Source organism: Folsomia candida, unplaced genomic scaffold, assembly GCF_002217175.1.
Source record: "Folsomia candida strain VU population unplaced genomic scaffold, ASM221717v1 Fcan01_Sc002, whole genome shotgun sequence".
In the NCBI taxonomy this organism is placed as follows: Eukaryota; Metazoa; Arthropoda; class Collembola; order Entomobryomorpha; family Isotomidae; genus Folsomia; species Folsomia candida.
The window spans coordinates 17,633,746-17,650,133 of NW_019091194.1; the positions used below are offsets into that span (position 1 = coordinate 17,633,746).

The window sequence follows — 16,388 nt, forward strand, 5'->3', positions numbered from 1 at the left end:
TATCTGTACAACTCGTCGATACATACCTGTTAATTTCGTTTAAATTATGAAAACTTTTATTTATTCTTCATTTACTGCAATGCACATAGCTTTAGTGTAACAACTGTTAGTACAGCACAGTTTTTGAACCACTAAGGCAAAATTCAAAGATATTTTGCATATTATTCTCTGATCCAGTCTTTCTATCAACCACTTTTTTCTGTCCCCACTACATCAAAATTTATACCAGCCAAAACACCAATCGCACACAATTATTTTTGGTTTTTACGCGAGAAGACAAATTCACATTTTCTGAATCAGTCTAAGGACAGGTATGATCTGGTTGTCCAAACTATTAAAATAATCCTAGTGACCCTACGATGAAGATCCCTAGACTAGAAAGCGTCGCATGCTAAGGATATCCTAGACGTTAGGGTAAAAATTAACTAATTAACCCCCCCCCACAAGCGGTATGAAAAAGCAATAATCCGTTTAATGATGGGAATAGATATACGACGGAAACGTATAGGATACCTTATGCCAAATATGCTAAAGGTTAGCTGATTACAAGGCAAGAGGTCATATTGTCCGGAATTGACCAAAAACTGTCCAATTTCCTCGATAAGGAAAGGAAACGATATAAAAAATATTTGGATAACGTCATGATGAAGTTGGAACACCCCCTCACGTGTGGAGCTTTGTGCAGGTCTGCAGGTCTTTCCACCGGGCAACACAATGTAGAAATTTAGCTAAGATCCATGCTTCTTGCAGGTAAATATTTCCGAGCCTAGAATCAACTATTGATTTAAATTGAGGAAAAAGTCTGTTCTGAGCCCCATATTAGCTACAGGGTCATAAAAACATTTATAACCCGGCAATGGGACACTTTGTCAATGAATTCTGTTGGACCAACGGCGTTGGTGCAACAGAATTTGCTGGAAATTTTCTGGACGATGTGAATACAAATTTACAGGAATTGGAGGAATATCGCAGTGGGGAATTTACGAAAAATCTAGGTTCATAGCGCACAGCTGTGTCGGCAACACGATAACAATCCGCAATGAGGAGAAGAATGAGGAGGCGCTATTTGCGACACAAAATATTCCCTCTGGAACCGTTTTGACGAAACGATTCGACTACGAGACCATTATGTGGATGGGAATCGTTGAGAGGAGGGCTCACTTGAATAAAAAATTCGACTTTTGGTGCAATTGTGAAAAATGCAAGGAACCCTATGATGAGTTGGGAACATATTGTCGTCTTCAATTTTTCGTTGCCGCAGGAGGAAAATATTGTCAAGTACACATAATACATGCATTCTACTTGTAATTTAACTAGCTTTTTAATGGAACAAAAATAAATTTGAAATTTCTTAAAACCAATGAGGCAAGGTCGTTTACTTAAAAATAGTTAAATAGTAAAAACTCACAATAAGTAGTTATATATATGTACATCAAATAGAATGCGAAATCCGGGTTGTTTTTCGGGGTTGCATACTTATATTCAGAAATTATTATTCCAGAACATTTACAGGTAACATGATTTGCAGCCCAGTAAAAATTCTACTTTTCTTTGCATGATAACATTAGCAGCCTCAGCCTCTGGTCAGGTGTATATTTTCGTTTTATTTTTTAAATCACGCTTGCCTTTTCACAAAGCTTGATACGCTTGATACCCCTAATGTATAATTATAGTACTCAATCAATGCTGAGACAAGAAGTCATAAATATGTACATCACATTATAATTATCCATATGCACATGCATATATTAATTAAAAGTTTAACACGAAATTGTGCTATCATACATACTAAAATATCATCCTTTAAATAATATATTATTTTGAAATTCCTTTGGTAGAATTTATTTATATTAATTTATGATCGATCTGTGGGCCCTCAGTCAATCTGTCGGCTCGAAGATTATTTTATTTGTAAAATATCACACATATAATTCCTTGTAGATTTAGCGGAATTTATTCCGTGCATTAAAATTAGGGTGAAAATTAATGTATACTTGTCTCACTAATTTGTCTTTTGGGCAAAAATTGCCACACAAATCACAAGAAGCTCTGGTACAATAGTTATGAGAACTCATGTTCCTCGCAATAAAAATATATAATTACTCTATTTTATAAAGAAAGAACGGAACGAGTAGATTTAGCATACAAGTTTTGCTTGGGTAAGAACTATTGTAACCTTACAATACAATATCTAATAATAATTATATTATTTTATTTTATCTCATATCGAATTAGACTACTATATTCACGGTCGAATTAGGTCAATTAGTCACGGATTGATTCCATTGAACACTACGCCAAAAGCTATACCCGCAATACGACGCACGGTCATAAAATAAAATATATAAATACGATTATAACTCAATATAACATGTTTGTTGGAGTATTTAAGTACTCAAAATAATGCAAATATACAGACGACGGATATGTATATATTTCTAACTTTTTAACACCAAACCAGATCAAGCTAAAACTTCGTAAACTAACATCCCATCTAAGCACGATCTCAAAAATTCGAACATAGTTTCACATATCTTACATAGTTTTTGTACATATACATATTTTCCTGCATATTTCGAGTCTTTTTTAAATATAAATATTTTAAGACATATTTCGAGAGTTTGTATGTAAAGCTATTTTTCTTCATTCAGTGGTTATAAGATTTTCTCAAAATTACATTTTCATGATAAAGGTGTTTATTCGTTTTGGAAATCGAGTTTGCCCCATTTCTCAAGTCAAAAAATTACTCCAAATGTAATTCTGATATAATTTATTTACAAGTGTGTTAAAAATTTGAATCTTTTCGAGAATAAAATACAAATATAATATAAAATTTCAGTTGAAAAAACTTTTTTATGTGCATATTTTCGAGTTTTTGAAGTACATATTACATACATATCTTGCGGAATTTAAACACATACATATATACATATCCGCCCTCTGAATTAATGTAACCGTAATTTTATGTAATTCGAAATTAGTAGAAACTTTTCCTGGTCTAATGTAATGAGTGAAACGCATTGCTATTTATGGATAGATATATTGTATCTATCAATAAATTGTATTAATATTTAAATGTCTTCCCAAACCGTGCCCAGTAAGAAATAAAATATATTTTAGATCAAGAACAAAAATAAAATAAAACTGTAAAGCTTTTTCTAGACCTTCTCACAACACCAAATATATCCTTTTATACATATTTATGGAATAAACGAAAGGAGGCGAAGTGAGAAATTTGTCTTATTTGCTAAGCTTGTTACTTTAGTACTCAAGTTGTTTGGAAATTTGGATATGTTACTCAAATTTTCCGAATGAAACTGGCCACTGACCAGTACATCGTCGGGAAATAGTAAACTGCACAAAAATTCGAAGTTCTGATTGTCTCACTAATTTTGAACAAATCATAAGATTGGCATGTAACTTAAATATTTTTAATCATCTAGCTAAGGAATCGTTTTTAATAGTGCAATATTTTTCGCATTTTATATCTTCTCAAATCGTCGTCACACAATTTGTTGAGAATTTCAACTAATTACCTATTTACATATGTATTTTCAAGGATAACCACATTGGTTTAGTAATTATTATTGTTTTCCAACAAATGTGAAAGTCAGAGGATCGATACAAAGTTCAGGGATGAAAAGAAGGGAGGATCACAGGAAGAGTTTGCGTGTTCCGGGTATTACTTATTGTAGGGTTGTTACATGTAATACCCGAATCCGGGTATTGCATTCAAAAGCAGGCCTTCGCCTTGGTTCAAAAACAAAATGGTGCCCTCTTGTACATGGCATCAATTCCGCCATTTCATTTTCGACGACTGGACACATTCATGCACTAAATATTTCTAGTCTCATGCAGTCAATCCACAACAATATTAGTCTATGGGTTTTAAGAAACAAGGGCACCGTCAGCATCACCAATGCCTACAAATACTTGCACACATCTGCACGTACTAGACTACATTGCACCAAGATTAAAAATAAAGTTTTACTACGGCCAAATTTATGCGCACTGACTAATGCACCAACCATGCACATTTTTATAGCAATTCTCACTTCCGGAGAGTCTCAGTGAAATAAAACCATGTCAGGGGGCTTTGTCGTTGCTATTGTTAGACACATATTTTTGGTTGTACATTTAAAATGGCGCAATTTTAAACAAATGAATGGAATTCTCGTCCCGTGACTGTTATCATCATGCCACCGAGAATACCTCCCACTCCAAATATTTATTATCATTGTTCGCATTTCTAATTGTTCCAAATGTGAAGAAAGATGATTCAGCTCTGATTCGTGGCGTACCATCAGCACAAGATTAGATTTAGCTCAGACAGCGAGGCGAGCAAAATTAGTGTGTGCCAATTAAATTTTAAGATTTCGTCTAATGTTGGATGGTAAGTACGTAAGTTGGTGCTTTTCCCTTCAAAGCATGGTCACCACCAACGCTAATGCGTCACTAACGAAAAGTAGATTGCACAATAATCATATTTCACTGAGGAGACACTCACTTTAGAAATGTCTCAAATTTCCACTCTGGCAGCTTTTCTCACTAAATGTAGAACCCAGTGGAAATATTTATGTGAGTGATCAATATTCTCAAGCAAACTTATTCTCTGCCTGCAAGTTACTTTTTGTGTAAACAACTGTAAAAAAATGTAGATAGGAAATCCGTGGCGTTGATAAGGGCTGGTCTGATGCTGTAGCAAAACTGAGGCGTTTCCTGGTGAAATTTGCAATTTTGTCTCCACACATGTGGAGAAGAACTAACCGAGATGTGGTCCATATGTGAGTATGTGGAGAGAGAAGCTATTGCACATATGCAAATCTGGTCGATGAATCTCGGTGAATGAGGGTTTCATCTCCTCACATGCAGTTGGAAATTAATCTGAGGAGTACAAACGGAAGAAGGGCAGCATTTCTGTATACATTGCTCAATCCTTTTCCTTTCAATTCAAGTCTGGCCTGTCCTTCCGTCCGCCGATCCTTTCCCAGTGTCCGAATCAAACCGAACCAGACTTTGAAGGATTGCATCAACAAATAATAATACGCTACGTGGTTGATGATGAGTCTGATCTATTTCAGTTATGCATTTCGAAGGTGAGACGCGATATGCAGTGTTTAATACAAAAGAAAAGTTGTGTAATCGTCGCCTCACTCATGCAACAAATCTCTTAAAAAGTTGACCCTCCCGATTATGTAAGAAGAGGTGGGACTTGTGCAATGTTTGCCTCTCTCAAACAAGATTTAATTTTTTGTGCTTTGACTCCATTTCCCAAGAAATATTGCATACGTTTTACATGCGCAATCAACCCCCGTACATTTACTTGGCTGCTTATAAAAGCATATCTGCATACACACGGCTCTGCACTAGGAAGGAAAATCTGAGATTGTGAAATGATGATAAACGCAAACAGTTGACATTCTTAAATATTGTTTTAAGCTTTGCATCGATTCTTTCTCTCGTGACATATGCAAGTTCGCTGCTTCGGTGGGATTTGAATTTACGCGAAGAATATCTAGAATGCACGAAAGACGATGAGAATAATTATTGCTTGGAGAAAGAATCTTCCAGCAAAAGGACGACTCCATCCATGCACATTGAATACTACGATCCGTGTTCGGGAAGGGGATCTGCTCTCAGGCCTGGATGATTAAATTGGTGGTTGGTGGCATTCTCTCAGATTCTTCGACGTCTGCTGACTCTTGAGGGTTTAATTAAAGACGAGGAATAATTTGTGAAACAAAGGCCCAGCATGGCGATGGGAGGAAGAATTGGGAGAAGGGAAAGTTGGGCTGCTCTCTCAGCTCCACTTTCCAAATTCTCTGATTTTATTCCTTTGTTGAGCTCTCTCCCCTCCAAGTCTCCACAATGAGCAAAGTTACGTAATTTAATTCAATCAGGCTTTAGATGTCAGCTTTTTTTTCAATAAGTGTTGCACAATCCGACGTTTAGTAAAAATTTGTGATTACAATAATGAATGGCTGAATATTTTACACAGCGATATAATATTACGCGAAATGTGGTGAGAGAATTAACCAGACTTGTTGAGCCGGACTAATTCCACCCATCGTACGTATTTGTATGGATGTCAAATTACATTAATTTTTCGTTGTTATCAATGCCCAAGAATGAAGTAGATACATATTTTACCCCGTCCAACTTGAAGACATATCGTCACATGAACGTCCTTGGCTTGGCTTGCTTTTCACCTTTCTTGGTCGTGTCAAGGAGTGATAATGCATCGAGTAAATGGCAAAGATACAGATATTGCTGGCCAATAACTTTAAATAACTTGCTGGAAATACGGATTTTTATTATCTACATAAATACATGTATTTCCGCACAATTTTGTTGCAAAAAATCAAATCCAGCTGAAGCTCACTCATAAACCGAAGCTCCGCTCATGAGCTTAAATCAAATCACCCAACAAATTAACGACTCATGATTCATTTGTCATTCACGACTTAATTTGTGTGCTCATACTTTTAAATGCTTTACTTGTGCTCGTGAAATCGATGGGTGAACACATAGAAATTAGTGTTGGTGGATGGATGGAACAGTCAAAGTTGGCATTGAACAGTCTAGACGGAGGAGAGACGAGACTATATAATTTTTATCAGAGTATCAAAATAAATTGGTCCGTGGGGCTGCTGCTCGTTCCTTATGCGATGTGATGATACAGAGTTGAGCTGGGACGGGTTTGTTTTTATTATTTGACTTGATAACGCCAATCGTATAATATTTTCCACGCATTGTCAACTCCCTGCAATACCCACTCCTGTTGAAAAGTGTTTTAAGCAAGCCGTGTATTTTTTGGTGATAGTCTTTAATAATAATAAAAATAAATGTAATTCACTCACTTATAAACCAACCCGACCGAGTTAATTGAACTTTATAGTTGGTTACTCCTTCCTCCTTTTCCTGTACTTGTACTATTATAGCAGATGATCAAAAACTTGCACAGGCAAGGAAAGCGAAAGATTATGAGAACTGATCCTGAGCGTTGAACTAGGATCATCACGAGCGTAATAAAATAGCAATTCACAAGATTCACAACTTCACAACCCGTTGTTGGACATTGATCTTGAGAGAGAAGGAGAGGAGAAAGGGTTGTCAGAGCTGCACCACCACCTGGGATGCTATACTTGTTTGCTAAAAATGTGCAATGTCCAGATCAATCTTATTTACCTGGGACCTGCCTTACTTCGATTTGCATCTGCATGAAATCAACCCCCGGTGCATCTTGCATCTGTTATTATTGAATTAACTTTTCGAACATGAATACGAAATGTGCACGAAGAAAGCTGCTGACCATTTGGTTTCGTTCGTCGGCAGGTTGTTCAACACACAATCGACAATAAGGCTGCTGCATTATGTGCGAGGAGATGACGATGACGACGACGGGACGAAGAAAGAAACAACTCTGAACTGCATTTATTTATTGTTGCAGTCGTGAACATGACAATAGTAGAAATATGTAACATACAATTACTAGATGGTCTGAAACAGCTTTTGATTGTAAAAATTGGACTGCAGTTGCAGTTGGCTACATATGTTTGAGATCGTGACATCGTGATGAATATCGCCGACATATGCATCGGACGAGTCCTTTGTCTTTTCCAAGTAGCACTGAATTCGTTACGTCCTTGTTTTATCGAAGCATATTGTTACGATTAAAATTAAAAGAAGGGCCAAAATTTTTCTTCAGATGTGGACCGACTGCTTGATTCGGCCTCGATGGATGGCTATGATGGTGACTCTTTGACAATGACTTCGAGTTTCCTATATACATCGGAGCTACTTACGTTATTGGACTGTTGTTCCGTGGGAAATGTCTCAGTGACCAGTGTCCAGCACTGTGTAGAATTTTTCGTAAAAATGAAAGAAAAAATGAAAAACCAAATTTTTCAACCCGACTCGTTTGCCCCGATTGTTGGGATGTTTGGAAAAATCCGAGAGGGACGACGACAGGAGAGAAAGGAAGACGAGGCGACATTTTTAAAAGCACTGTTGCTGCTCCTTCTTCTGACCATGCTGAACCAGTTTCCAGTCCGGAATTAAATATCCTGGCGACCAGTCTCATCAGTATTGGGGTCACTTCAGTGCACCCTTTCCCTTGTCCGTTCAGCTAGAACAAGAAAAATATCCCAAATGTATATCTATCACCCTCCACGTCATTTATACTGGTCGAATTTTTAAAGGCTCGAAACTTTCAATGGAACATAACAAGCAGTTACACGAAAGGTAGGCTGGGAAAATTAATTTTTAATGGCAGGATTGAAACTGCATTATGTGGAATAAATAATAAACTAAGCATAATAATAATTTCAACATGTTTTGAGATTGATGAAAGTTATTACACATTTTTCCACATTATTATTCTAGAATTTCAAGGATTGTACATAAAAAGGGGTTTCGCCTTTCAAGTAAATATATTATATAATTTACGTCAATTACTTTTAGCACCTCACAACATTTTTAATATACATGCACACACATATATATCCGTAATCCGCATACGTATTTTTTTCTTGTTTCCCCGTATTGTATTTCCATTTATTGCACATAATCATTCATAAATTGTTGGTAAAAGCAATAATGTCATTAAAATAGTCTATAATAATCTGCATGTACAATTTCCACAGTTTTCTACATATCTCTCAGCACCACCACAAGAATTTGTGACAAATCTTTGCGATTTTTAAGTTGGCATATTATCAACGAGTCAACTATTTTTAGTGCTCGTACCTAAATAAAGAATGTAGAGGTCATTTTCCCCAGACCGACATACGCATTCGTACAAAATAGCCAGCAAGCCCACCACCACTTGCACAATCAAAAGTGTCTAAATGTCCAAGTCTAAATTTTCCATAAATGCGTTAAATTGCGAGGCCATCACGATGATCATGATGGTGACTCACACAATGGAAAAGAAGCCAACAATTCCGTGAGTAAGAAAACCTAAGGGATTTTTAGTCTCTCATTTTCTCTGAATATTACAGCGTCGCATCGCATCGCTTGGCATCATGAAGGGTTGAATCGCTTCATAGTCGTCTCTCGTCTGTCTGCCTCTCGCCGCTTCTCCTTCGTCGTCTCCATTATCATCTCATAGGCGTTCTTTTATCCGCTCTTTTGTTCACCTCACTTTTTTCGCCTATTGTCTTCTCATGATCGTTGAGCATTACTCACCTCTTGGGCCTCTCTCCCTCTCATTCTTCTCTGGATCGATCACGGCTGAATATTTCAGTAACGGGTGCCGGCCGTTAGTTAATGCAGCAGCAGTGGCGTCAAATACTGGGGTCCGCATATGCCAAAAATTCTCGTGCCTCGTGATGGGCGACCACCGATAATGCTCATCCTTAAATAACACCACCAAACCAACCAATTTCAACTTGAAGTGTTACTTATTGTTTCGCATGTCCTCTTTGGAATAAATGCGTAGTCTTAGCGGTACCGGGATCGAATACCGGATGGATAATTACTTTGTATACATGTATTCGTGTGGGAGGTGGTGTGTGATACCACCGGGGCAGTTATTACACCATTTGCCAAGATGAGAGAAACCATCCAGGTGTACTTATTGTTTCGATTGACTGTGACATGTCCAACACGAAACGTAAAAATAGCAAAGAATTATTCATAATTAATTCATGCGACCCAATCCAAAATGATGTTTATCTCGATACTTCCTACAGCCGGACTCTCTTTATTAGTGCAAATACTAATTAGACTCACACGAAGCTCATCCAATTATCAACGGATAACTAGAACCAAACCTGAACGTTTTAAGTGCATGAGGCCAATATCCATACCGTCCGTCCATGAATTAATTACTCGCCTCGTCATTTGTTTCCGTGTTGGGTCAGATTAATGGTTAAGGAAGAGAGGATGGAACCACGTCATACGGTTTTTTATTTCGGGATGGCGGATGGTACGTTTTCTTTTGTGATGCTTTCTTTCCGGTGGTGAATCATCATGATCCAGTAAATCGTGTGATGCTTTGAGCCAACGTCCAGACCTGAGAGACCAACCTGTGAGCTCATCAACTTCACAAGTTAGGGTCTCAGGGAACGGAAATCAGTTCAACATTGTCCAACGGTCACTAGTCGGTGGGTAATTGACGCGATTTCTTCTGCACCACTTTTCCTCCTTAAGTTTTTTTTTTCTCTCGCCGTTGGGCCAAGGATTGACCGGTCTCCTTATTCGGTGAAACAAATGCACATTTATGTGTAGATCCAAACCGGTGAGGAATGGCGTGTTCCGAAAAGTGCACGTTGTAGAAAATCGCGGAGCCGACCAATGGCAGAAGGGTGACGACGACGCTTGGCTGGTGGTACATATGGCACTTGGCTCGTCGACTCACTATGGAATATTATTGATATGAATTAGCTTGCAAGAGAGGGAGAGAGCCAGACAGAATTTTGCATGTTGAGCCTGTTTATATTTATTTACCTTCTCACTCGTGTTTACTATATGTGCGATTTCCCCTGCAAATTAAATGAGTGGATCGAATTATAGTCTTCTCTCTCGTGAAGCATAATCATTGGCTGATGGCGAACTGGTTGGTTCCTTGTGTATGCGTTTGCAAAATTTGCTCACAGCTCTTTGCGAGCTATTACATAATTACTGCATGCTCATTGGTTATAGACTTGTGCTTGTGAGTGAGGTGTCAGTTAGTTTAATTGCACAGCTCTTGATCACAGATGAAACACACACTTTCATTTTTCGGTTTCCGGGCGGAGGTGATGGATTTTTTTTATTTTGCATGCACCAGAACTAGCAGTAATAATGATCATAAATGTGTTTGAATGCAACCGTTGTAGACGGATATGTGAGACATGGGATTAAAATGCCGTCAAAATTTGCAGAAAAAAGACATGTCATTCAGTACCCACGCCATCTGAAACAATATCCATTCATACAGACATAAATATTAAATGTTGCTCCAAATTGCATGGCGGACGGTGAAAACGAACGAGCAAAAATTGTAAGCAGTCAATTACCACGAAACAAATTAGATCAACCGATAGATAAATATGTGGGAGAAAGATACGGAAAACAGCACATCGAGTAAGTAAGAACCCACGCACGTCACTCACCCTCCCACATTTAGAAAAGTTTTAGTTCTTTAATTAGATGGACAAGACTATGTAATTGTATTCAGCAGCAAAAGTATTTATTTCCAATCGGGCAGACAAGTCGAGAACCGAGATTCAATAAATATTTATGTTTCCAATGATTTAGAGATGAGATGGATCCATTAAAATATTATGTATTTACGTAATTACGGGATAACGCCAATGTCAAGATCTCCTATCATTATCATATTTTAGTAATGATTTTTGCTGATAGTATTGAAAAAATCGCACATCCTGTCTGGGACTCCATTCATTCCACATTCAATTGAGCATTATCATTATGTCATGTCCTACGCTTAAGTCATCTTGTTAATAATAATAGCACATGCAAATTGAGCTAAAAAGGGATTAATTTTGTGTCTCTGTTATAAAATCTGACTACTTGGTTAAGCAGGGCTAAAAGTTGGTAGTCTCTGGTGTCAGTCAGTCAGTCAGGGTACAAGTTGATCGTTTCGCGATCATATTATTCATTTCGCAACTTGGTTTATTTATCAACGGCCAACGTCTGTTGGTGATTTTCTTTCCCGTGCGATGCTCATGGTGATGTGATGAGTAAGCTCAATTCATGTGCACTTGTCTGTAAAAGAGCCTCCCGTTCATTGTGCTCATCTGGGGTACAGATTTATTGGGCAGGTTGGCTTTGGTTACTACGAGAAAAGCATAATCATCAAGTATCTAGCTCGACTTTGTGGTGCCGTAAATTTATTTTGGAGGAAACCACGACCAATTTGCCACTGCTAATTTAGAGTGTGCACCCTCGCTCGGAGAGACCATGCTGATCTTGTGGGATGGAAGGGTTGCAGATGACGATGGCGGTTGAGACTTTCGCTTCTTGGATTTATTTTGCATTATTACTACAACACTTTTATGAGCTGGGAATAAGAAAGGATCAAGAAAATTAAGATTTTTTCCATACTGAAGCAAAGTACCCAAACCACTTTTCTTCCCTCTCTCTTCTTCAGTTGATCAATTAAGGAACCTCATTTTCTCATCTGATTAAATACTTATGAGTGGACGGACCAAGTTGGAAAGGTCAACTTTTTTGTCAACAATGAACTAATAATGGTCTCAATTGTCATAGCGGGACATTTGCTCATTGTGTCGTCGTGGGATGGAGGAAATCGGATGCAGACGTCCCAGGTCATATTCCAAGAGGTTGTTATTATGTAAATAAGGGCATCCTTTTTCTTTGTCGTGTGCCTGGTGAATCTGGAGGCGGAGGCAGAATGAGGAGCGACACTGTCCTTTTTGTCCAACCAACAACAGCGTCTCAAAAGTATCAACGTATTATTTACTCCTGAGATGTGAGTATGCAAAGCGTGGTGTCGTATTTTTACAATTATTTCTTTATTACTATTATTATCATCAATGCGACGATGGTGTGGTGGGTGGTGATGCTGACTGAAACTTTGTTTTATGTGTGTAACATATTACTGCAATCGCTCATCATCATGCATCCAGAAGAAAAGTATTGTTATCATGCAAGAAAATTATTTATTATGGGATTATTTGTGAATGCGTCAAATCAATCGAGAGCAAAACACTGAAATGCTTGTTGATTACAAAATACAATTTGTTTTATTTCATTTGCGACGAAATTATGTATCATTGAGTCGAGAAGTGACAGTCGTGGTGGTGGTGGTGGGAGAATAGTTGAGGTGGATGAAGAAGGAGGAGAGGGAGGTGGCAGCATCGTCATTTTCGGATCAAGAAGAGGAGGAGGAGATGAGATTGGACATGAGGTTGCCAAGATAAGAGCCCACCGACGATCACAGAACGCTCCCAGAGAAAGTTAGCAAGTTGTACAGTTTCTCCGGTGGAAATGATGTTGTTCTCAACTATACAACCTACTACCTCACACCGAGGCGTCTATTCAATGTGCGGGCTCTCATTTCCCACTAATCCACCCAAGATGCTCGTATGGCTAAGGATATGCAGCAGCAGTGGTGGTAGGTAGATAAATAGGGAGACTATCAAAATCTAAAACAGAGAGAGAAGGCATTAGCGCTTCGTCGTCGTCGTAACCAACTCTCCGTCTGCAACATTGCAGCAGCAGCAACAGCGGCGGCGGCGGTGGCGGCGGCGCTTCAAGCAGAGTGACGATTGGAACGCCAAATTTCGTGCAAGAGAGAGCAAAATTATATGGTTTGTGAAAATAGTCAGAAATTAAGGCTTCGATTTTATTTGGACAGTTTGAGGAAATTGAACGAAATGGAATGAAAGTGCAAAGAGAAGGGAAGGAAATGAGAATCGAAAATGGTTCAGGGAGACGACATCAAGTTCTTACGAGACGACATACGAAATTGTGTAACAAATAGTAATTACGTCGCACTCAATCATCAAAATAATTCAATCACACACATTCAACAATTCATCTCATACGCGACGAGTAGCACATAATAGCCAATTCTTACATAACAATTAATAATTACTGACCGACCCATTTAGTTAGAACTTGAAATTGGTCAAGGTGTCACAAACATAGAGAAGCTGTACATTCATGGGTAAAGGCAAATGCTGTCGAGTTACACACGGGGCTCATGTCTCCACGGCGCAGTGGACGTGTCGACGACGACGACGACGACGAGGGTGGTCGTGGGCGACGTTTTTCTTTACGGGAAATTGCTGCATGTCGGCGTTGACGATAACTTTTCAACGTAGACCCGTGGCACCCAACTTGTGAGGCATGAGTTGACACAAGTTCGGTTCTACGGGTATGTGTTAAAAGTTAATTACAATTAGCTCATCTCCACCACACACATTCATCATCATCAAGGCGCAGGCTGGCATGTGAGTCTGTGCAGCGGCAACAGCAGCAGCGTAATTCTCTCCCCCATACTCTGCCCCATGAAATCACGATGCAAATTACGTGCCCCCAGAGCAAATTAGGAATTGAAGGGGGTGGGCACTGCCTTACGACGTCGAAAAATGTTCAGGTCTCAAAAATCTCAATTTCCCCTCACCCCGAAAAAAAATCAAGAGAACCTCAAAAACATATTCACAATTTGATCTCATTCATTCCTGGACAATCTTCGTTCTCGTATGAGATGATGCGACGGTCGAAACACCTACACCCAATTTTTTGTGTTATTTTTGTTGACAATTACCAACGTTGGTGATGACGGAGGGCACGAGCTGACTCCAGTTTCCAAGAAGAAGGGTTCGTCTTTCTCTCTCCGGCAGCAAACAAGTTCCTCCTGCAACAAAGAAAGAAAAAGGGTTAAATCTCTGACAAACGATTACAACAAAACTAATAACATCATCTCACACGACACACCGCAACCCTTTACAAAAAAGTCTCCGCTCTGTCTGCCCGCAAAGGGTCGTCTCTTTCTGGGCAGAAAAGGTACTTGGAGACCTCAACCCTTTAAACCCCACCAAGCTCAAGACGTGATCTTTATTATTAAATACTTGCTCCCAGACATTGTTCAATCCATTCAAGGGAACGGATTTTGAGCTCGTGCTTAACAAGTTACATGGAAAACCCTTCTGGGCTGAGTCATGAGCTCATTGCATTCTGATTAAACCCGTCCCTTCTAATTATCAGTGTGCATAAATTTGTATCTAATTATACGAGTCAACTTTATTAAAGTGGTGGAGAATTAGAACACGAAATAAATTATTTCCGTTGTGCATTTTCATTTCACGGCCGAGATTTGATACCTCACTTTCTCCGACGGTGCATGGCTACAAAGACCATGCATGCATAATATTCAGTGATTTGTGACACGGTTGACACATTCACTATTGACAGATTTTTTGATTCATGTGGATACTCGATATTCAAATGAAATCGGACTAAGCTCCCCTGAAGGCTTACACATATGTGGACTCGCTCTTACGCATAAATATAGTGCGTCCCAGCTTACTTATCTGCATTTGAGAGTGACTTCATTCACCGGCTGGTTCTGCTCGGCTGTATTTGCACAAGCACGTTCGAACAACCCGAGGATTTTGAATATTGAATTTGAAATCCTAGGCAAAGGGTGGCAAAGTAGGAAATGTACAAATGAGTAAGAATAACCCTTGGATTTCAATAAAACTCGACAAATGAATGGACCAAGAACACTGTGTCAACCCTTGCGCCTCATGGAGAGGAGCTGTGCAACCATAATGTATTTACAGCTCCTCTGAGGCAGCCAGTGTGTGTCAATTCCAAAATTCAATATTCAATCAGATCGATCGTTCCCTTGGTCGTCGTCCTTCTCTCCACAATCGACAACCCACACGTGCTCTCCAAAGGGTGGCTTTTTTCTCGTAAAAAATTGAGATTATTCTCCGATGAAAGTGTCCCTTGAAAGGGGTACGTGCCAAAGTCCAGTAAAAAACCTTTCCGCATTGTGTAAGTGTAACCCCTTCATTTCATGTTTTTTTTACCCTTCTGCCATTCAAGGTGAGTTTGGTTTGTTCCCTTTTCTCTCTACTGTCGGAGGTCTATTAGGGACTCAAATCGATTAGAAATAGCAGCCAGGCCTAAATTCCTCCGATAACTCTCTCTCTCCTCCGCATGACCAACTGCTCCCACCAACAAAATACGACCAACATACGATCAACGGACCCAATTTCCACACGAAATATAAATGGAAAGGTCGCACTTTAAGGGTTCTTGCTCCACTCGAACACACATGGTTAAAAAAATCAGACTCTGATATATCCAGCCAAAAAAGGATTCACCACTTTTCTAGCAAAGTCCTTGGCCGTATACGAGTGAGGGATGCAGATGTGTAAAATTTAAAACTACGCCTTCAATCAATTTGCTCAAAAGCGCTGGAAACCACTTTGGAATTAAACCATGCTTTTCTAATTTTGGGAAACGCACTAAACCAAAACCAGGATAAATTGAAGGGATGATGAGACGGATGGTTGGATATAAGACGACGACGACGATGATGATGCTCATGATGTGCTCCAAACAAAGGGTGGAGGAGGAAGAATATTAAGAAACTGGAGAAGGAGCAGATGTGGCCCTAATTTTGATCGATTCCATTCTCCTCTTTAAAAAAGAGCCCTTTCTCTCCCAGAAATAGAAAAGCGATCCAATATCTACTGCCCATAAGAACTCTAATAATAAAAAGAAATAGCATGAAAGCTATTTCGGTATCTTTACTCCCGATTGTTGTCTGCTGTCCACAAGGGTTTACGTTTGGATGCACAAGAGCAAATAAATACAAGGGACCGTCGTCTTGGGTTGAAGGGATTTCAAGATTTCAAACCAAGAATTATGCGGACGGACGGACGACGTAGTAATGG

General features: G+C 39.0%; 3 long non-coding RNA genes across 5 annotated transcripts in view; 1 reads left to right on the forward strand and 2 right to left on the reverse strand.

Annotated features, from left to right (window-relative positions):
* The first annotated feature begins 34 nt into the window (after window positions 1–34).
* LOC118434517 lies at window positions 35–1,357 on the forward strand. The gene is made up of 2 exons (XR_004834090.1): window positions 35–750; window positions 953–1,357. It is a non-coding gene; the product is annotated as an uncharacterized LOC118434517 (long non-coding RNA).
* Window positions 1,358–6,292: 4,935 nt separating this feature from the next.
* On the reverse strand, window positions 6,293–7,332 carry LOC110845046. The gene is made up of 2 exons (XR_002547482.2): window positions 6,861–7,332; window positions 6,293–6,778 (listed from the first exon to the last, which is right to left on the reverse strand). It is a non-coding gene; the product is annotated as an uncharacterized LOC110845046 (long non-coding RNA).
* Window positions 7,333–12,687: 5,355 nt separating this feature from the next.
* LOC110844461 overlaps window positions 12,688–16,388 on the reverse strand; it is a 30,191-nt gene continuing 26,490 nt past the window's right edge. For all 3 annotated transcript variants that reach the window (XR_004833962.1, XR_002547435.2, XR_004833961.1), the window contains exons 2-3: window positions 14,246–14,335; window positions 12,688–13,118 (exon numbers count right to left, since the gene is read on the reverse strand). This is a non-coding gene — a long non-coding RNA (uncharacterized LOC110844461). The remainder of the gene's footprint in view (window positions 13,119–14,245; window positions 14,336–16,388) is intronic.